Genomic DNA, 23,691 nt, shown 5'->3' with positions numbered 1-23,691 from the left:
GGATATGCAGTTTTCCACGTGTTGGTCAACGTCCCCCTTGCATATTCATCACTGGTAATTCTCTGCAATGTGATGTTCCATAGCTTGTCTACTTCCACACTCTGCTAACACAGAATTGTGAACCTACCTCAGCATCTTTTCATGTAAACTTTCTGGCACGACTGTATGGTGAACACACCTTGTTTGTTTGTGCAATATCCATCATAAACACAGAACTGAGCCTTTGTCACAAATTCCTGACAGTCGCAGTCAGTGAGCTGAGCCTTACACCATTTGTCTGCAGAAATGCAATGTGCTCCACCACTAGTACCTTACAACTCAGTCCATCAGCATTACCATGACATTTCCTGGAGTAGTATATCACTTCAATGAAAGTTGGACTCACTAAGTTGTAACACCCACTGGGTCAATTGGTGAGTTGGTTATTTAAGGCCAATAAGTTATTTTAATGCTGTGTAATCCATTACACCTTTGATGTGCCTGCTGTATAAGTAACAACGGAAATATACAATACCATAGATCAGACCAAGCATCTTCTTCTACATCTACATCTACATCTACATAGACACTCTGCAAGCCACCATATGGTGTGTGGCAGAGGGTTCCCTGTACCACTAATAGTCATTTCCTTTCCTGTTCCACTCACAAATAAGAGTGAGGGAAAAATGACTATCTACAGGGTGTTACAAAAAGGTACAGCCAAACTTTCAGGAAACATTCCTCACACACAAATAAAGAAAAGATGTTATGTGGACATATGTCCGGAAATGCTTAATTTCCATGTTAGAGCTCATTTTAGTTTCGTCAGTATGTACTGTACTTCCTCGATTCACCACCAGTTGGCCCAATTGAAGGAAGGTAATACTGACTTCGGAGCTTGTGTTGACATACGACTCATTGCTCTACAGTACTAGCATCAAGCACATCAGTACATAGCATCAACAGGTTAGTGTTCATCACAAACGTGGTTTTGCAGTCGGTACAATGTTTACAAATGCGGAGTTGGCAGATGCCCATTTGATGTATGGATTAGCATGAGGCAATAGCCATGGTGCGGTACGTTTGTATCGAGACAGATTTCCAGAATGAAGGTGTCCCGACAGGAAGACGTTCGAAGCAATTGATCGTCGTCTTAGGGAGCTCAGAACATTCCAACCTATGACTCGTGACAGGGGAAGACCTAGAATGACAAGGACACCTGCAATGGACGAGGCAATTCTTTGTGCAGTTGACGATAACCCTAATGTCAGCGTCAGAGAAGTTGCTGCTGTACAAGGTAACGTTGACCACGTCACTGTATGGAGAGTGCTACGGGAGAACCAGTTGTTTCCGTACCATGTGCAGCGTGTGCAGGCACTATCAGCAGCTGATTGGCCTCCACGGGTACACTTCTGCGAATGGTTCATCCAACAATGTGTCAATCCTCATTTCAGTGCAAATGTTCTCTTTACGGATGAGGCTTCATTCCAACATGACCAATTGTAAATTTTCACAATCAACATGTGTGGGCTGACGAGAAACCGCACGCAATTGTGCAATCACGTCATCAACACAGATTTTCTGTGAACGTTTGGGCAGGCATTGTTGGTGATGTCTTGATTGGGCCCCATGTTCTTCCACCTACACTCAATGGATCACATTATCATGATTTCGTACGGGATACTCTACCTGTTCTGCTAGAACATGTGCCTTTACAAGTACGACACAACATATGGTTCATGCACGATGGAGCTCCTGCACATTTCAGTCGAAGTGTTCGTACGCTTCTCAACAACAGATTCGGTGACCGATGGATTGATAGAGGCAGACCAATTCCATGGCCTCCACGCTCTCCTGACCTCAACTCTCTTGACTTTCATTTATGGGGGCATTTGAAAGCTCTTGTCTACGCAACCCCGGTACCAAATGTAGAGACTCTTCGTGCTCGTATTGTGGACGGCTGTGATACAATACGCCATTCTCCAGGGCTGCATCAGGGTTTCCATGTGACGGAGGGTGGATGCATGTATCCTCGCTAATGGACGACATTTTGAACATTTCCTGTAACAAAGTGTTTGAAGTCACACTGGTACGTTCTGTTGCTGTGTGTTTTCATTCCATGATTAATGTGATTTGAAGAGAAGTAATAAAATGAGCTCTAACATGGAAAGTAAGCGTTTCCGGACACATGTCCACGTAACATATTTTCTTTCTTTGTGTGTGAGGAATGTTTCCTGAAAGTTTGGCCGTACCTTTTGATAACACCCTGTATATGCCTCCATTTGAGCCCTAATTTCTTGTATCTTATCTTCGTGGTTATTACACACAACGTATGTTGCCGGCAGTAGACTCGTTTGGGAGTCAACTTCAAATACCAATTCTCTAAATTTTCTCAACAGTGTTCCTTGAAAAGAATGTTGCCTCCATTCCAAAGATTCTCATTTGAGTTCCTGAAGCATCTCCATAACACTTACATGTTCAAACCTACTGGTAACAAATCTGGCTGCCTGCCTCTGGACTACTTTCATGTCTTCCTCCAATCTGACATGGCATGGATCTCAAACACTCAAGCAGTACTTAAGAGTAGGTCGCACCAGTGTGCTGTATGTGGTATCCTTTACAGGTGAAGCACACTTTTCTAAAATTCTCCCAAAAAACTGAAGTCAAACATTTACCTTCCGTACCACAGTTCTCAAATATTTGTTCCATTTCATATCACTTTACAGTCATATGCCCAGATATTTAAATGACTTGACTGTGCCAAGTAGGACACTATTACTTTCTGACAGTCTTTTTGTTGTTCCTATCTGTGGAAAGTAACAGGAAACTACCACATTACATTCCCAAGCAGTACATGGTATGTCTCTCCATGTGAAAGATTCCGGAGTTAAAACTTCCCCTCATTTGGATCTCCGGGAGGGGAACGCATTGAGAGTAGGCATATTTGAAAGGAAGAAAGGGACAGTGAAGGGAGGAAAGATACGGATTGGAACATGGAATGTGAGGACACTTCTGCAAGCAGGAAAGCTAGAGAATGCAAAACAGGAGATGAAAAGGAACAGATTAGATGCCCTCGGTTTGTGTGAAATGAGATGGGGAGAAGAATGGGGAGATAGAAAGTGGAGATTATAAACTCTTTTACTCAGGGGAAATCAAGAGTGGTGAAAATGGAGTAGGAATAATGATAGGGCAAAAGTTGAAAAATAAGGTAATGAAGGTACAATATATTGATGGAAGACTGATGATGATACGACTGAAGGGTAGTTCAAAAGATTTGGTATTAATACAGGTATATATGCCAACCAGCCAGCACAGAGATGAGGAAGTGGAAGAATATTATGAGAAAATACAAGAACTCATCGAGAAAGAAAATAGAAATGCCTGCATTATCATCATGGGGGACTGGAATGCAGTGGTGGGTGAAGGAAGTGATGAAGATACAGTAGGAAAGTTTGGATTAGGAATAAGAAATGAGAGAGGTGAACAACTAATTAGTTTCTGTAAAGAAAATTGATTAGCAGTGGGTAACACATTATTTGAACACCACAAAAGGAGACGTTACACATGGATATCAAATTTGAATAGGGAAAGATATCAGCTGGACTACATCCTGATACAAAAAAGGTTTAGGAACTGTTTGAAGAATGCTAAAGCTTATCCAGGAGTGGATATAAATTCAGACCACAACCTAGTGATGGAAGAAATACAAGTGAAGTTGAAAAAGTCTGGAGAGGTAAAGCAAAGGAAAGACTAAACATAGAAAGACTCAAAGAGGTAGGAAAGGCATCAGATTTGGAGAACAGATTTATGGAAAAATGGCAAAGAGGTAGTGTTGATGAAAGTGTTAATGACAAGTGGATAAAAATGAGGGAAGGACTCATGGACTCTGCCAAAGAAGTACTAGGAATTAGAGTATCCCAAAGCACCAGGAAGAATGGATAACAGAAAACATGTTGAAAAAGATGGAAGAGCGCAGAAAGTGGAAAAGTGTAGAAACTGAAGAAGGCAAAAAGAGGCACAGGAAACTGAATAATGAATTAAGAAGAGAAACTGAAGAAGCAAGAGAAAAATGGATGAAACAGAAATGCGACAAAATAGAGAAAATGGAGAGAGAGGGAAAGTATGAAATGATATATAGACTGGCTAGTGAGATAGTTTTTGAACGTAAAAGAAAGAGAAATAACATGGAAATAGAAAGAGCGGATGGTACTCTAGTAGAAGAACCACAGGAGGTTTTGAACAGATGGCAAGAATATATTGAATGTCTGTATAAGGGGGATGAAATGCAAAGCGAAATTAAGGTTGAAGAGGAGCAATATGTGCTGGAAGATGGAAAGGGATTTACCATCTTGGAAGCAGAAGTAGAAAAGGCGCTGAAGGAGATGAAGAATAGGAAGGCATGTGGAATAGATGATTTGCCAGCAGAACTGTTGAAGAGTCTGGGAAACAAGGCAAGAAAAGAAATAGTCTACCTCTGTAACGAGATATATGATAAAGGGGAATGGCCTGAGGACTTCGCTGCAACAGTTATGATACCAGTAGAGAAAAAGAGAAATACTAAAAAATGTGAAGAGCACCGGACCATCAGTCTAATTTCTCATGCAGCTAAAGTCTTGCTGAGAGTGTTGAACAGAAGGTTATATGGCAAGCTAGATAGAGGGATTGCAGAGGAGCAGTTCGGATTTAGAAGAGGAAAAGGAACAAGAGATACTATTGGTCTGCTAAGAACTATAGGGAAAAGTTATATGGAAAAGGGTAGAGAATCTTTGCTGTCTTTATAGATTTAGAAAAGGCTTTTGACAGAGTTCATTGGAACAAGCTGATGGATATCTTGAAGAGGAAAGGAGTAGATTGGAAAGAGAAATGACTGATACAGAATCTATATTTACACCAGAAAGTAACGATAAGGACTGGAAATGAAATGTCAGAAGGAAGCAGCATTGGACGAGGTGTTAGACAACGTTGTTGCCTTTCCCCACTGTTGTTTAACGTATACCTTGAAGAGATTATTGCGAAAAGTTTAGATGGGAAAAGAGGAATGTGTATTGGTGGAAAGAGAATAGAATGTATAAGATTTGCTGATGACATGGTATTAGTGGCAGAAAGTGAGCGGACAGTGAATAATATGCTCACAGATCTGGATGAAGCTTGTGTGGAATATGGGATGCAAATAAACACAGCAAAAACAGAGTATGGTCATCAGTACAAGACACAGACTGTCCAATATTAAAATACGACAATCTACCATTAGCCAAGTAAGTCAATTTAAATATCCCGGAAGCACAATAACTGAAGACTTGAGATGTCACCAGGAGGTGAAAACTCGAATTGCCATAGCTAAGGAGGCATTCAACAGAAAGAGGAGACTCTTATGTGGCAAATTAGATAAAGGACTAAGGAAAAGGCTTGGCAAATGTTTTGTCTGGTGTGTGGCACTATATGGGGCAGAAACATGGACACTGAGATGAGAGGATGAAAAAAGGTTAGAAGCATTTGAGATGTGAATGTGGAGGAGAATGGAGAGAATAAGCTGGATGGAAAGAGTGAGTAATGAAAGAGTATTCGAAAGGGTTGGTGAGAGAAGATGTCTGCTGAAAGTTGTAAGAGAAAGGAAAAGGAACTGGTTGGGACATTCATTGAGAAGGGAGTGCTTGCTAGTAGATGCTTTGGAAGGATTGGTTTGTGGGAGAAGACTGAGAGGAAGAAGGAGATACAAGGTGATAGATGACATAAAGGGAAGAGGAAATTATGCAGACCTGAAGAGGATGGCAGAAGACCGGACAGCCTGGAGAACTACCATGTGAAAACCTGCCTTCAGGCAGAACACTGATGATGATGATGATGATGATGATCTGTGACTCAGCATCTCTGCTGTATAGTGAGTAGCAACTATCCAATGGACTCAATAAGCACCTTAAGCTGTGGTTGTGGCATAACAATGTAATATGAATTGTTTGATAATCCAGGAGAGTGAGGATGGGACAGGTAGTCAATAAGTCCTTTAACTGCACAAAAGCTCCTTCATGATCCAGAATACAGAGAACATTTGAATAAATGTTTCACAGCATATATGCAAGGGATCTCATCACTTCCACAAATTTTGACACAAGCTTCCTGTAATAATTAGCCAAACTTACAAGAACTGCAGTTTCTGTATTAAGAGTAGAAAAATTCTGCACATCTTTTATGAGCCGGCAGTCTGTTCCCTCACCACCCCGGTTGATAATATGTACCAAATAGTGAACTTCCTTCAAGATGAAATAACTTTTTTTCCAGGCCCCGTAGCACTCTGTCTAACAGGCCTCGAAATGTGTCGGCAAAAACTGTAGGGCACTCAGTGGTACTGCTAATGATATGATGGAAACATAAATGTGGTCTTGGGTTTCTAACTCCAACTCATGGTACCCACTTCACAAATCCACAGTCATAAAATAATGGCATTTCCACAGGTTATCTAAAGTTTCTGTAATATTTAGCATTGGATATGACTCTGCAACTGTATGTTGATTTAAAGATCAATAGTCACAACAAAATCTATAGGCCTTACTTCCATCTGAGCTCTTCTTCAGTAGAAGTATTACTGGCTGGGCTAAACTATGGGCAATTTGTTGAAAGTTTTGGTCAACCAAACTGCAGATTCTTAAAGATTGTTCCATTTATAGATTTTGGGAAGTATTCATGGGAAGGTATGAGGGCTTCATTGGAGTGAAGAGGGAAATGTACATGAGTGGAGAGATTCTGGGATAGGCTTGAGGATTTGATTAGGGATTGGAGGTCATGCTGGACTTATAGGATGGGATCACTGCAGCAGACCAAGCAGGGTAGCACAGTGATGGTTTGCATGCTAGACTTACATTCAGGAGGACAATGGTTCAAATCAGCACCCGGCCATCCTGATTCCCTAAATTGCTTAAGGCAAATGCTGGGATGGTTCTTTTGAAAGGGAATGGCCACTTTCCTTATCCATCCTTTCCTTATCTGAGATTGTGCTACATCTCCAATGACTTCATTCTTTACAGGATGTTAAACGTTAATCTCCTCCTCGCAGGAGAGCTTCTGTAAAGTTTGGAAGGTAGGAGACAAGATACTGGCAGAAGTAAAGCTGTTAGTACCGGGCGTGAGTCATGCTTCGGTAGCTCAGATGGTAGAGCACTTGCCCGTGAAAGGCAAAGGTCCCAAGTTTGAGTCTCGGTCGGGCACACAGTTTTAATCTGCCAGGAAGTTTCATATCAGCGCACACTCCACTGCAGAGTGAAAATCTCATTCTGATTTAAATATGCTTTATCTCATGTTAGTAAATTGTCGAAGTGTCTGTAGCAAGATCCCCGAGTTAATTTCTGAATAAACAGTAGCAATGCCAATATTGTGTTAGGTACTGAAAGCCTGTTGAAACCAGACATAAAAAACAGTGAAATTTTGAACTTGGATTGGACAATGTTTAGGAAGGATAGGACTGATGCTATGGGAGGTGGTGTGTTCATTGCAGTTAAAAGCTGTATAAACACAGTTGAGACGGATACTGGGTTGGACTGTGAAATAGTCTGGATAAAGCTGTCAATCAGACAAGGATTGACCATTGTATTAGGATGTTTTTATAGACCCCCAGCATCTGCAACAAACATTGCAGAACGTTTCAGGGAAAGTCTTGAGTACATAGGAAGTAAATATCCAAATTATCCATTAGTTATAGGTGGAGACTTTAATCTAGCATTCATTGACTTGGAAAATTACACGTTTATCACAGGGGACAGAATCAAAGATCCATGTGAAGTTATTCTAGGAGCGCTCTCCACATACAACCTTGAGCAATTGGTTAGAAAACCAACTTGAGATGGGAACATATTAGACATCCTGGTGACAAACAGACATAATCTTTTTGAGGAAGTTAATCTAGAAGAAGGTATTAGCGACCATAAAGTCATTGTGGCTTCTATGTCAGTGGAAGTTGCAAAAAAACCAAAGAAACAATGTACAGTTTTCTTGTTTTGGAAAGCAAATAAAAGTGTCATTAATGAATATCTTCATAGTCAGCTCCAAGCATTCACAGTGGGACACAAAGATATTGAGCATCTTTGGTCGGAATTTAAAGGTATTGTCCACCATGTGCTAGAGAAGTATGTGCCTGGCAAAAGTGTAGGGGAGGGAAAGGATCCACCTTGGTACAACAAACATATTAGGAAGTTGCTGTGAAAGCAGAGAATTTTGCACAGTCGTTTTAAACATAGTCACTGCCCCGCTGACAAACAGAAATTATGCGAAATGAAAGCAGCTGTCAGTAGGACAACGAGAAATTCTTTTAACGAATTTGAAAGCAATGTTTCATCTGCAGATTCTAAAAATAACCCCAAAAAATTTTGGTCGTACATAAAATCTATGAACGCTACAAATAATTCAATACCGTCTCTTGCTGACAGTACGGGTAATGTAACTGATGATGATAAACAGAAGGCCAAAATTCTAAACCTAGCTTTCAAAAACTCATTCATGATAGAGGACTGCAGCACCATTCCCCCTTTCAATTATCGAACAAATGAAAGGATGGCTCACATAGTGTTTAGTGTATCTGGGATTGAAAAACAGTTAAGATCCTTAGATGCCAGGAAGGCATCTGGCCCAGACGGTATCCCTGTAAGATTTTATATTGACTATGCTACAAATATAGCACCATTCTTATCTGTCATCTATCAGAGATCATTTGAATGGCGGAAAGTTCCTTTGAGCACAATATACAACAGGCTCTAGATACCGGCTCCCAGGTCGATGCCATATTTCTTGACTTTTGAAAGGCGTTCGACTCAGTTCTGCACTGTTGCTTGCTACAAAAAGTGCACACTTATGGTCTATCTGATGACATATGAGATTAGATAGAAAATTTTCTAACAGACAGGGAGCAGTATGTCGTCCTGAATGGGGTGACTTCAATAGAAACAAGCGTAACTTCAGGTGTGCCCCAGGGCAGCGTAATGGGTCCTCTGCTTTTTATGATTTACATAAACGATCTGGTTGATGGTATTGACAGCGGCCTTAGACTGTTTGCCAATGGTGCTGTAGTCTACAGGAAAGTAGTACCACACGAAAGTTGTGAACAAATCAATGAGGATATGCGGAAAATAAATGTGTGGTGTAATGACTGGCAGTTATCTCTCAATATTAGTAAGTGTAAGCTACTGTGTATAACAAGGCGGATATCCCCATTAATGTACGAGTACAAAATAAATGCCCAGTCTTTGGAAGCAGTAACGTCCGTCAAGTATCTGGGTGTGACTATTCGAAATGATCTCAAATGGAATGATCGGATTACACAAGTGACGGGTAAGGCAAACTATAGATTGTGGTTTATTGGTAGAATCCTGAAGTGATGCAGTCCTTCAAAAAAGGAAAGAGCTTACAATATGTTAGTTCGTCCAGTCTTGGAGTATTGTTCATCTGTAAGGGACCCTTACCAGTTGGGTCTGATTCAAGAGATTGAGAAGGTCCAAAGAAGAGTGGCAAGATTCATGACTGGTACATTTAGTCATCGTGAGAGCGTTACAAATATCATAGAAAGTTTGAAGTGGGAGACACTTGCTGGTAGACAGCGTGCTAAACAGAATGGGCTGCTCACTAAATTCTTTACCAAGGATGTAGAGCATATATTATTACCACCAACTTTCAAATCATGCAATGATCACAATTCAAAGATAAGGGAAATGAGAGCTCATACTGAGGCATTCAGACAGTCGTTTTTCCCTCGCACGATCCGTGAGTGGAACAGAGAGGGGAGGGGGGGAATATGACTTTGGCGTGAATTGTGCCATCCACCACACACCGCTTGGTGGCTAGCAGATTATATATGTAGATGTAGATTACTCAATACATTATTAGCTTTACACATGTAAACATGTACAACAGTTAATAAACATTACACTATGCAATTTTCAAAGTATAAATAGAAAAATATGTAGTTTAAAAGCATTCACATTTAAGCATTATCATTCATTGATAGGTGCAAAAAGTTGCCGTGCGCTGGTAGTAGGACTCCACTGACCATTTCAACAATGTGTTGCTGTTCCTGCACAGGATGTTGAACAATTCATTCAGAAGAAAAATGGAAATTTGGATGAATACCTATTTCACTAATTGTGCTGAAAACTTTGGTAAATACTCAACCATTAGGAATTTGACATGTTAAAAAGCAACAAGGTATTCTTCAACAATGGCAGGAACACTACCATCACAGAAGTTGCATATTATTCATTAGTGTAGATGGGTGGCATTTTAGGCAGCATGTACAGAAATACAGTTAACTGATGTTTCCCTCTGATACATTCTCAGTCCCTTGCACTGCTTCACTCATATCACAATCAGAGAGGTGAAGTCAAAAAATTCTTGTGGGGTTGATAATATTTCAACTAAGATACTTATGTACTGTCATGTCTGTATAAATGCAGTCTTGTGTCATATTTTTAATGAATCTCTAAAACAAGGTACTGTTCCACTTAGATTAAAATATGCATGTGTGAAACAAATTTTCAAGAAAGGTAAAAAAACGGATGTAACAAACTATTGCCCAATATTGCTGCAAATAAGTTTTTCAAAGGTCCTTGAGAAACTGGTATTAGAAGAATTATTAATCACCTGAACAGCCGTATCATTCTCAGTCAATGTCAGTTTGGTTTACAGCAAGGCCTATCAATTGATGATGCTATTTTCTCTTTCACCGATCAAATTCTCGAATCTCTCAATAGAAAATTGTCACCAATCAGAATCCTGTATGGCCTATTCAAGGCTTTTGACTGTGTCAACCATGAAATTTTGCTAAATAAAGCAGATTACTATGGGTTAAGTGGAATAATGGGGATACGGATTAAATCCTATTTTACAGATAGGAAACAAAGGGTAATAGTTACTGACAGCAATGGAATCCCTGCTTCATTCAAGTGGAGCACAGTCAACACTTGAGTGCCTCAAGGCTCAGTATTGGCACCCTTACTGGTTCTTATATTTATAAATGACTCCCACATTGCACCATGTCACTGAGCAAATTCACCCCATTCGCTGATGATACTTCTCTTCTAGTTGATAAAAGCAACAGGGAACAACTGGGAAACATCTGCAAACAACGCATTTGAAAACATTCTGAAATGGTTTAACTGTAACGGACTTTCTCTGAATATAAAAAAAAACTCATTATGTACTGTTTCATATGGCATATAAAGAACCAGGGGATATAAATATAGAATGTAATGGAAAACAAATAAAGCAAGTAGACTCAGCTGAGTTCCTGGGTGTGTACATCAATTGCAAACTAAATTGGTCCAACCATACCCTAGATCTAGAAAAAAGGCTACATTCCGCAACATTTGCCTTACTCATAATTGCATCAACCACACATAAGGATGCCATAAGAGCTGCTTATTTCAGATATTTCCATGCACTTTTGTCTTGGGAATCATCTTTTCGGGCAACCAGGCCTTGGCAAGAAAAGTTTTTATTGCTCAGTAGAGAGCTATACGCATCATGAGTGGTGTGCAACCAAGGCACTCATGCAGGAATCTGTTTAGGAAACTGCAAGGATTTACAATGATATGTCAGCACATACACTCCCTTGTATGTTTCATTAATAAAAAACACTCTCTCTTCAAAACCAATGGTGAATATTATGGTCACAACACAAAATCAAAAGAGGACTTTCATAGCAACCGGTCAAACTATATCCTTGTACAGGAAGGAGTAAACTATACAGGCATCAAAATTTACAATGCCTATCCAGTAGTCATCAAAAGTCTTGCTCCTGAAACACCAAAGTTCAAGAGAAATCTGAAGGAATACCTAATACAAAAGTCATTCTATTCAATTAGTGAATTGTTTTGTGCATAGGAATAAGTTTTTATTATACAACTGAGTTAGCCATTCAATGTAAGCATGAATGTAAACTATTTGTTGCTGTAGAGTTATATTGTTGCTCAAATACTTTGATATTCTTAATTTGAATGTGTACACTTAAGTATTAATTCTTGAGTTCAAATTGATGATGTGAATATAATAGAGGGAAACATTCCACGTGGGAAAAATATATCTAAAAACAAAGATGATGTAACTTACCGAACGAAAGTGTTGGTATGTTAATAGACACACAAATAAACACAAACACACACACAAAATTCAAGCTTTCGCAACCAACGGTTGCTTCATCAGGAAAGAGGGAAGGAGAGGGAAAGATGAAAGGATTTTTAAGGGAGAGGGTAAGGAGTCATTCCAGTCCCAGGAGCGGAAAGACTTATCTTAGGGAGAAAAAAGGACAGGTATACACTCGCACGCACGCGCGCGCGCGCGCGCACACACACACACACACACACACACACACACAAAAAAGCAGACATTATACTGCTAATAATGTCTGCTTGTGTCTGTATATGTGCGGATGGATATGCGTGTGTGTGTGTGTGTGTGTGCGCGAGTGTATACCTGTCCTTTTTTCCCCCTAAGGTAAGTCTTTCCACTCCCGAGATTGGAATGACTCCTTACCCTCTTCCTTAAAACCCACATCCTTTCGTCTTTCCCTCTTTCCTGATGAAGCAACCGTTGGTTGCGGAAGCTTGAATTTTGTGTGTGCATTTGTGTTTATTTGTGTGTCTATCAACATACCAACGCTTTCATTCGGTAAGTTACATCATCTTTGTTTTTAGAGTTATAAGTTTTAATTCTGATGTATGTAATATGTTTTTATTTCTTCTAGTGTTCCATGTTGTTACAATGAGTCTTGTCATTATGGAATAAAAGTAAGCAAAGACTTTATTTTTATATATCACGGGTCTGACAACATCCACATTGCAAGCAAAGTTTTGTTTAGACACTTCAACAGTTGTGCAGTATGCTCCTCCCAATTATATGGATGTTCAAGTTGATTTAATTGACTAGTCCATTGGTTCTTGGTAGATTTTGGAATTTGGGGAGCAAAGCTTTTAAAACTTGGTGCATCAATAAAGGAAAGGCAACCACTCACCTATAGTGGAATGATGTGTGGAGCACAGAAACACATAACAGAAAACAGTAATAACACTGTGTTCTGAGCTCTTGCTCTTTTTGTTGTAAAATACACACACACACACACACACACACACACACACACACACACACATGTACACTTGTGCTTTCGGCTAGTGTGAGTAGTTTTCTGATACAAATTCTTATGCTCAACATATCAGTCCATTATAGGTAAGTGGTTGTATTTCACTTATTTTATGTATTGCTCAATCCAGGAATTTCCATTATTTTTAAATAGAATATCTCAGATAGATTTCAAAGATTGAACTGTTAGATATTTATCTAAAATGAGAGGTATTATTTCAGTAAAATGCAATGTAAAACTGTTTACCTTAGGCAAAATATGTGACACATTAAATAATGAACTTCATGACGAATGACAATTGTTCTGAGAATAAAAATAATTTGAACAATATGTAGTGAACTTTGGTGACATTTTCCAAGGGGTAACTGAATGAGTAATGTTATCTGTAACAAGGCCATTATTACCAACAGGTAAAATATTACATGTAAGAATAAACAGGTAAATGATACAACTGTAATCATAGTAAAATTTTAACATGGTAAATGAAACAACAGTAACTTGAAATGGCAAATGGGACTCTTGAGTAGGTGGGGTAACTCACAAAGTTGTCTGGATGGGATTATTAGCAGTACCTGCAGTCAGAAGGGGTTTGCCATTCACACTCAGGTGAATACAGACCATCTTGGTCAAGCATGTTGGAAGCTGCTGTGACATCAAGCACCACAGATGGCACTAGAGAGACCAGAGATGCTGCAATTCTTACCCATTTCAGGAAGATCACCCCCCCCCCCCCCCAGGCCCAACAATCAACAAGTACTGGCCACACTACTTTCCCTTTATGTCTTACAAACAGGTCTGAGGTCTTGTCCATTACTGAAATTACACCTGAGTCAGCAGGTGATAACTAGTGTACATGTCAGGCTGATCTCAAGAGCTCAGGTGGGCATCAGGGGTGTTTTTGCTACACATAAAATGAGAAATGTCAAGATTCAGAGAGAAATGGGTTTTATTCCCAAGAACTAGCACTAAGGGGTACAATATTCACAAAAACTGGCTATGGCTGCAGCATAAACAACACATAGTACAGAAAGAGAATTTCATCCTCAATGGGAAGGGCTAGTGGACACGTCCAGAGGATTGGGAAGCTGGCAGGCAAGAGAGTGACCCGCTGGCATGGCTGCTGCCTTGAGAGCTACCCACTGTCACGGCCGCTACCTTGCTGACCCTCTTGCATGATGGAAACAAGTTCTCCCATTGGCAGGTTTGTGGCAGCAAGTTGGCGTCTCTCACTCAGCAATACCGTGGTGGCATCCCTAGCTCAGCGTAATAGTGTGGGACCCAGCCACAAGAACTGTGGAATACTTTCTGTAAATGCTCACGCCTCTATCTGAGCTTAAGTTAAAATGATGGGAGCAAACTACAATAAAATTTTTTTACCATTATTACTCATTACCTTTCCCCTTCCATGAGAGCCATTTAGGGGTCTGTGATTGTTATAGTGGCTGACACTATTCACTCTTAATGACCAATTCAAAACATAAAAATTTGTTCTTGTGATTTACATGGAAAGTGACCAAGATTTAGTGCTTTTTAACCAAGGGAAGGTTGAATTCTTATTTTTAAAAAGCTGATTATGAAGTATGCAGTAGGGGCAGGGGGTACAACAGTTGAGTTTTTACTTTCAGTATCATTATCCATTGGTGTCACTTGAGTCATTCATAATTAGAAGTCCCTGTTAACATTTGTTATCTTTGTTTGCAGAGCTGCCAAGGGTAAAGTTCAACACTCCACCACAAAAAACTGTCAATAGTCATCTGCATCATGGAGCCAAGAGGGTGGTGGGTACAGTGGCAGCAACCAGCTGGGCTGCAGCTGAGCTGAAATGCGTGGTCAGCAGGGCACTGTAATACTGAATCAGAGTAAGATTGCTACAGGGCCAGCTGGCGGAATGAGAGCATGTCAAGTACCAGCACCTGCAACACTCGCAGGTGGGAATCGTGTCAGTGGAGTGATCAATGTCAATGAGAATGAGCCTGTAAAAGGCATAATTGGCAACTGTATAAACCAGGTATCTAACATTTTCATTACAAATAGTTAGTTTGTTTTTACTCCTGCCCTCTGGAAACTACTTTCCCATAAAACTGTTTTTAACAAATTTGCATAAAGCTTGAGTCCTCAATTATACAAAACTCTATAGATTAACCTGTCTGGTGGGCCATGCCTGTGAAGTAGTGTCACTAATCAGACATTACCCACAGTATTCACTATCTGGCTGTGGATTTGGTACAACCTGTGGTGGTGGCTTGCGGGGTTTACAGTAGCCATGTTTATAAAAAAATCCATACAAAGAAGCCAATGACCAGAGGAGCTACAGGCAGAGATGTAACGTTTGAAGTGACCACTCAGTTGGAATAATTCTGATTGCGCCATTCAGCAATGTGTGTGGTAGCAAACGGGTAATGAAGGAACACTGTTCGCAACAATCAAAAAGCAGCAAAGTTGTATTTCTATTCCTTGAGGTTAGGCATGTGTTACTGAAGTGTGAAGCATTTCATTCCTTCATAAGGCATTACTTTCTGACATGTAAGTGATATACTTAGTTAATTAATTAGGACACTGTTGACACTTCATGGAAAAACCTGAGAAAGTGAGATAGATCACTTCAACAAGAGAGGAGCCTTATTTTGGTATAATGTGGCTGGAAAAGAATGTGATAGTCTTGGTACTATCAGAGGGCTTAGTCCTGATTAGTCTGGCTAGCTCCTCTTTGACAGTAGACAGAAATACAGAATATAGCTGACAACACGGCAATAGCATAAGTGATGAAAGTAGGAGGGTCAAAAAATTAACTGTAGCAGCAGTCGGTCACAGGCACCCACTGGCAATTCCAGCAGAATGGACACTCATACACCATGCCTCATACCGAGCGAGGTGGCGCAGTGGTTAGCACACTGGACTCGCATTCGGGAGGATGACGGTTCAATCCCGTGTCCGGCCATCCTGATTTAGGTTTTCCGTGATTTCCCTAGATCACTCCAGGCAAATGCCGGGATGGTTCCTTTCAAAGGGCACGGCCGACTTCCTTCCCCATCCTTCCCTAATCCGAGCTTGTGCTCCGTCTCTAATGACCCCGTTGTCGACGGGACGTTAAACACCAATATCCTCCTCCACCATGCCTCATCAGTAGCATAAGTAACCGTGTCATCAGAGTTGGTCCAAGCTTACCTGGTCTATCGCAGAAATCAACAGGTGCCTAGTCTTGCATCAATCAATAGATTACACATTTCAGCATTTCTGATTGCCTTAGGATGTAGTGGCGTGGCCGCTAAGTGATTTCTTTGCAAGTCGGTGTGCCTTATTTTGCTACATGGGATAGAGCTCGTGGCATCGCTGTTAGTGACAATGATTTCTGAATGTACATTAGTGCAGGTAACTACCACCAGTTCTCATGGGCTAATATTTTCCCTACATCCCGTTCTACCGGAGAATGCTGCTGTACCTAAATATTAAAGTAACATGCATCATGGTGCTCACACTGTACATGGATTCAGCATGTCAAGTATTTGTTGCATAAAGTCTCTCAGTGAGAGCAAATAATTATTTATAATACATAAGGAGGTATGTCCTTGTATGTGGAATGTTTCCCTCAATTGTTATTTTCGAATGAACAAAGTTGCAATAATATGAGGTAACTATATCTGCTATTTCCCAGTAGATCTATTTGAGTGTCCTCTCACTGTATTGACATAATAAAATAAAAATATACTTCAGAGAGAGCAGGTAGACTGTCAGATAAAATACATAATAAAACAGAAAGGCATGCAGACAGAGCTCCAAAATTATACACTGAACACAATGAACATTTTCGCATATATTTTTTAGTAGCTGGAGCAGGGGCTGTTGCAATAACTTTTCTCTCATTACCTCTGTTCTCATGTACTTCTGCTTATAGGTTGGTATATTTCATGTGAAAGTATTGAGCAATGTGCGCCTAATGGTTCTCCCTATACCTTATATTGCGTCATGAATTCCAGTATTACTTCTACTTGATACCAAGACATGATCTTCTTAACAATCTTTGGCTCTCTCAAATGCTTTAATATTTGGGTGATATATTCAATGATGATCTTGTATAATTATATGTTCTGTTTAATATTCAATGATGATCTTGTATCATTATATGTTTTGTTTCTTTGTGCCTGTACTCTCTGTTAATGTAAGCCATCATTGATGGCCTTTGTGGTGATTTATTCAACATACCTGCAATATCCTATGAATTGTTGTGCTGCATCAAAGATTCTCGCAGATGGTGGCAGTTGATTTTTAAGCAATGAACTTACCTTGAAGAGTGATAGCTGCAAATGTTGTTACAATCTCAGTACTTCCAACTAAAATTTTTGTATTTTGGACATAGAAGAAGTCTAGACAATTAACAGAGGGCCCCTTCAAATAGAAAGAGCTTGGAGCTGAATTGCCTTGAAACTCAGCCTGGCATTACAGTGTCATAAGAGGCTGTATCTTCAAAATTGACATTTTGCTAATAATTTGCAGCACAAAGTTTTATATGCACTTTGTAAGGACATGAATAACTGTGTTTGGTAAAATCAATACACTACTTTGGTGAGAAAAGGGGAGATTGTGGCTGTATTGTAAAGTTTTCTAACTGTGTTGTGTAAAGGCACTGGATACTCTAGCTAAGTGAGGCTCGGCACCATCGTGACATGATGCACTGGTATGTACTACAGTCATCAGGATCTGGTGTCGCATTGGTAGTGAGCTTACCTCTAGCCCATGAGCTGCTCATTTGGTGCCTTTATGACTAACAATATTCATGCAGCTAAGAAAGGTAGGAAAATGTACTGTATCAGTCTCATTGACACAGTGTTAAGATCAACATCGGTTTGTAATACTCAATAGTTTTCTGTTATCATTATATACGTGAAACTCATAGTTCACTTCAATTACATTTTTGTGATGTAAGGATATGACTAGAAATACTGCATATTGATAAGCTGGTTATGCCTAGTCACTTTTAGATGCTCAGGTCGTCATACAGTGATTGCAGCTACAAAATAAATGGGACTTCTCACACTAATCTGAGTAAAACATTACTTGATTGTGATCAATAATTGGTATTACTTACATGGTATTGTGAACAGAACTTCAGGGTACTTATATTTTCATGTTTAGATTAGATTAGATTAGATTAGTTTCAAATCTGATTAGTTTCAAATCTGTACTAGGGGTAAGTTCACTTCTCCAGGTTACAACTATACTGGTGTATTATATTGTGACATAGAAGAAGGTGTAATTTGATGAATGACGAACACTATCTCCACTTAATGAAGGTTTATTCAGCACTTGCACATACAAGAGTGTGGAGCAAACTGCCTCTGGCCAGAACACATACAGTATATATACAGTTACAGAACATTCCAGAACAGTGATCTTGACATTTGTAGATGCTTCTAGAATGTACTTGAACCGAATATAGAAATTAAAATTTTACAGTCCAGGTGAGCTTTGAACTCATGACCCTCCATGCAACAGTCCAGTATCATAACCACTCAGCCTCTTCTATGATGTTGCTCCCTCCTTAAGAGAACAGTGTCTCAGTGTTGCGTCCTCCTAGTCTGAGAATGAGTCATCGGTCCTGCATACTCTGACTCCCGATGACTGATGCTCGCCCTGGCGGTGATCTTCTTAGAACTTCTTTTGCTGCTTTGCTCTTCATCACCTTTCTGCTTGTTGCCTGTTGCTGGAGCTTCGAATTTACCCTGGGTTGCAGGATCCTTATCGGGCTTCATTTGAAGGATATGGACCATATCTCTGATCTTTCATTGTCTTGTGTTGGGGTTGAAATCTTCAACTTTATAAGTAACATCAGACAACTGTCTTAATAACCTTATAAGGTCCAAAGTAGCACCTGAGGAGCTTCTCAGAGAGACTAACCTCCTGAACAGGAGTGAAGATCCAGATGAGGTCACCAGGCTGGTAGACAACAGACCGGTGGCTAACGTCATACTTTCGGCAATCGTTTTCTTGAGCCTGCAGCATGCAGAGTTGAGCTAACTGCCAAGCTTCCTCAGCTCTGGTTAACACCTGGCTGATGTAGTCATTTTCCATGTCATCAGGATGTAACAGTAACACAGTGTCGATCATAGTCATCACCTCACGCCCATGCACCAGAAAAAAGGTGTTGTAGGCAAACATCACGAAAGGTAGCACCTCATCCCAGTTACTCTGCCTCAACATTGATGAACATTGATAGCATGTGGGCCAAGGTCTTATTAAAGCATTCAGTAAGCCCATTAGTTTGCTGATGGTAGGCGGTCATCATTTGATGAGTAATGTTGCACCGACGGTTTATCTCTGTCACAAGATTCGATTGAAAAACTTTCCCTCGATCCATAATAAATGACCTTGGGGCACCGTATTTTAACACAATGTCTTCCACGATGAATTTGGCTACCTCAGATGCTTTGGCTGTTTTCACGGCTTTTGTAATGGCATAGCGTGTTAGATAATCAGTACAAACAATAATCCATCTATTGCCACTAGCAGATGTTGGAAATCGTCTGAGGAGGTCAATCCAAATGTGCTGGAAAGGCGTTTCGCCTGGTGGAATTGGTATGAGTTGGCCAGGTGGTTTCTGAGGAACTGCCTTTCTCCTGTGGCACTCTCAACAGTGCAACACATAGTGATGGACACTCCTAAATAAACAAGGCCAGAAAAATCTCTTGCGGATTCTATCGTATGTCTTAATAAATCCTAAATGTCCAGCCTCAGGTCTGTCACAGAATTTCTTTAGAACATCTAAGTGCATGTGTTTAGGAATCACTGGTAGCCACCTCTTTCCAAATGGATCAAAGTTTTTCTTGTGAAGTAATCCATTAACTAACTTATTTTGTGCTTTCACATCCGCTGACCGATTTAAGGCAAGCATAATTTGAGATATCTTGGTGTCCTTCTTCTGCTGAGCAGAGAGATCCTGGAGTGCAGCAAGGCAGTCACTATCTTCATCAAAGTCTTGGTGGTCTTGCAGAGGGTTTCTTGAGAGACAGTCAGTATCTTGTCGTTTTCTTCCACTTTTGTACACTATGGTAATGTCATACTCTTGAAGACATAGTGCCCACCTGGCAAGTCATCCTGTTGGATCCTTAAGGCCTGTCAACCAACAAAGTGAATGATGGTCTATAACAACTGTGAATGGCCTTCCATAGAGATACTGTCGAAATCTGCACATGGCCCAGATCACAGCAAGACATTCTCTTTCTGTAGTTGAGTAGTTTCTCTCAGCTTTTGTAAGTGTCCTAGAAGCACCTTCTCTTTTCCATTCGAAATTTGCACCAGAACAGCACCAATCCCATACCCACTGGCATCTGTGTGTAGTTCTGTAGGTGCTTTCTCATCATACAGACCAAGTACAGGATCAGTCGTAAGAACTTTTCGCAGCACATTGAAAGAATCTTGTTGAGCCCCACCCCAGATAAATTTAGCATCAGCTTTTAACAACTCTTGGAGGGGCCGGGCATTGATACAAAAGTCGTTGATGAAACAACAGTAATAGGAAAATAGTTCGAGGAAGCTTCTCACATCTCTAATACTTTTAGGAACAGGAAATTCTGTTATAGGTCTCAACTTTTCTGGGTCTGGCTGCACACCTTCGTTTGACACAAGGTGTCCAAGTATTTTGATTTCTTTTGCTCCAAAGAGACACTTTCTCGGATTAAGTTTCAGTCTGTTTTGTTGGAGACCCTTAAGAACGGCCCTCAGTCTTTTTACATGTTCATCAGATGTCTCTGAGAACACTATAATGTCGTCTAAATAACAAAGACACATCGTCCACATATGGTGACGTAGAAGATTATCCATCATCTGTTCAATAGTTGATGGTGCATTACACAATCCAAACGGCTTTACCTTAAACTCATACAGGGCCTCAGGGGTGATTAATGCAGTTTTCTCACGATCAGCCTCATCTACTTTGAATTGCCAGTATCCTGAGTACATGTCCATGGTTTAGAAAAACTTAGCCCCCTTCAGACAATCTAGTGTATCTGTTGTCAATTCATGGAAGAGGGTAAATGACCTTTTTATTTATTTTATTAAGCTTCCTGCAATCAACACAAAAGTGCCAACTGCCATCCTTCTTCCTGATGAGAACCACTGTTGACGACCATGGGCTCTGCAAAGGCTGAATGATGTCATTCTTCATCATTTTCTCTACCTCATCATGAATTATCCATTGCTGACACACGGTATGCTTTGTGGCTTATTGGTTGATGATCTCCAGTGCTAATCTGGTGCTTCACCATCAATTTGTCTAATTTGCTCTTCACCTGTGGATTGAAGCATTCAGAGAACTCTTGAAGAATGGCAAGTAGCTTCTTCTGTTGTTCCTTAGTGAGATCTGGTGATAATTTAGCTAGAAGATCTTGTCTCATAGTGGTCACACTAATTTCGTCCACAGACTTGGCATGGGAGGTTTCTATGACACTCAGCTGTTCTTCAATTAATGGCTCAGCGTTTGCTACGCACATGAGCCTTGGAAGGATCTGCTGTTCTCAGCGACAGTTAACTATCCACATTTCACCAAATCTGTTCTTAAACAAGATGATAGAGACTGGAATGACCAAGTTATTCTGCAGTGGTATGCTTCTCTTACATTCCACTACAAGATCCGTGGGTTGATGCACGGCATGAAACATGACAGTTACCTTTCTGACGCTGACTGCAGGAATGATCACTTTATCCAGCACACAAAGTCTCCACACACTTAGATGCACATCTTCCTGTCCACAGTATCTCATCTTGCCTAGCATAATCTTCGAGCGACCACAATCTATAATTGCCTGAGAAGCTTTCAAAAAGTCCCATCCGAGAATGATGTCATGACTACACTCTTGTAAGATGATGAATTCTAAGGGCTGTGTATGGCCACTTATACCAACATGGATGATACATCTTCCTGTAGGTTTTACATATTTCCCATTAGCCACCTTGAGCAGAGATGTCTTGTTGTCGACTAATACAGTTTTTGCAACTGGCGATGGTACTTCTCCGAAATGACTGAATATGTTGCTCCAGGGTCCACAAGAGCTTGGGCTGGTCAGCCATCCATGAGGATATCAACGTAGTTTCCTATCATTTTTGTAGTGATCGATAGCGGAGGATTTTTCTCTTCGGTGGCCTCACCTCCAAGGAAGATTGCACCCTTTAGTTTTCCAGGTTGCGGCAGCTAGGTGATTGGCTGGAGCTTCTAAATGGTGATGGAGACCTTGATCGACGTGTTGGGGAGTGTCCTCTAAAACAGCTAGCTTGCGGTGATGGTGACCTACTCACATCTTCTTGTTCATTTTCGTCATCCTGGAGTTGGTGTCGGCTAAGATCGGTCTGCTGTCTTCTGGCACGGGTGTCATCAAATATCCACCACCTTTCTCAACAATAGCACACCACGTGTCCCAGTCGTCTTCAGTGGAAACATACTGGTTGGTTATCCTGGGTCCTCCAGATGTCAGTCTTCCTTGGTGCCCAAACAGGTTCCTCGTGTGGCATTGTAGGAATTTAACTACACCTGGGTCTTTACTTTTTCACTGTTTTAATGGGAAAGGAATGACAAGAGATTGGGTTCAATGTCTGTTCCACTTCCTCACTTATGACCTCTTGAAGCATATCGGTTTTTTGCTCGCCGTGCAATCCAAGTGCCTTCTGAACTTCCTCTCTCACTATCTGATGAAGAACACTTGTGAAATCAGTTTCTTCCTCCATCAGAGACATCAGTATGATGGTTGGAAGCCGTTCAAACTTCTTGCATGTAATTCTTTTTTGATGCACTGTCTCGATATACTGGCACCATTTTATGAAGTCGTCTGCTGTCGAAACCTCCTTCAGGAGTAGTGTTTGATACATGTCCTCAGCAACACCCTTCATGAGATATGAAACCTTATCTTCCTCCTTCATTCTAGGATCCATTATTTTACACATCTCCAGGATGTCTTGAATGTAGGATGCTGTAGTTTCTCCTGGATGCTGTGCCCTGCACTTTAATTTATCTTCAGCCTTGCACTTCTGTCATTGTGTGCCGCCTAAATATTTGTGCAGTTCTGCCTGGAATACTTCCCAGCTTGTGAACTTCTCCTCACTGTTCTCATACCATTGCTTAGCAGTGCCCTCCAAGTAGAAAAATACGTTAGCCAAACACATGGTCTCCTCCTCAGGGGACACCACCTTAACGTAGCACTGTCCGTGCGGTTTGTGTGCTCTGGATCCAGAGGGCTATGCCGGCGGTAGCGTAGCTACCAGCAGGACCACCCATGTCGGACAGGCCAATGGGGAGGAGCCAGACGAAGTGTGTCCCACAACGACCTATTTCCTGTCTCCTGTCCAATCCTATCTTAAGCCTATCCCTCTCCCTTATCGTTCTTAACATCCTACAACATAGGGCAGGGAGGGCTCTAGAGGCGTGGTAAACCCAATACAAATCACCTGCTGCCTTGCAGTTGGTAGAGGGATCTACAGAGGCTAAGGATGCTCCCCTGAACATGGAGCCAGCTACTCTGCGAGCTGTAAGGGGCAACCCCCCCCCCCCTCCCCCCCAAATGGTTGGGTGGAAGATTAAGAATCTCCCCCTATAAAACATCAATTGTTGTGAATGCTAG

This window comes from Schistocerca nitens, chromosome 6, assembly GCF_023898315.1.
Source record: "Schistocerca nitens isolate TAMUIC-IGC-003100 chromosome 6, iqSchNite1.1, whole genome shotgun sequence".
NCBI lineage: Eukaryota > Metazoa > Arthropoda > Insecta > Orthoptera > Acrididae > Schistocerca > Schistocerca nitens.
This window is presented reverse-complemented; position numbering follows the sequence as displayed.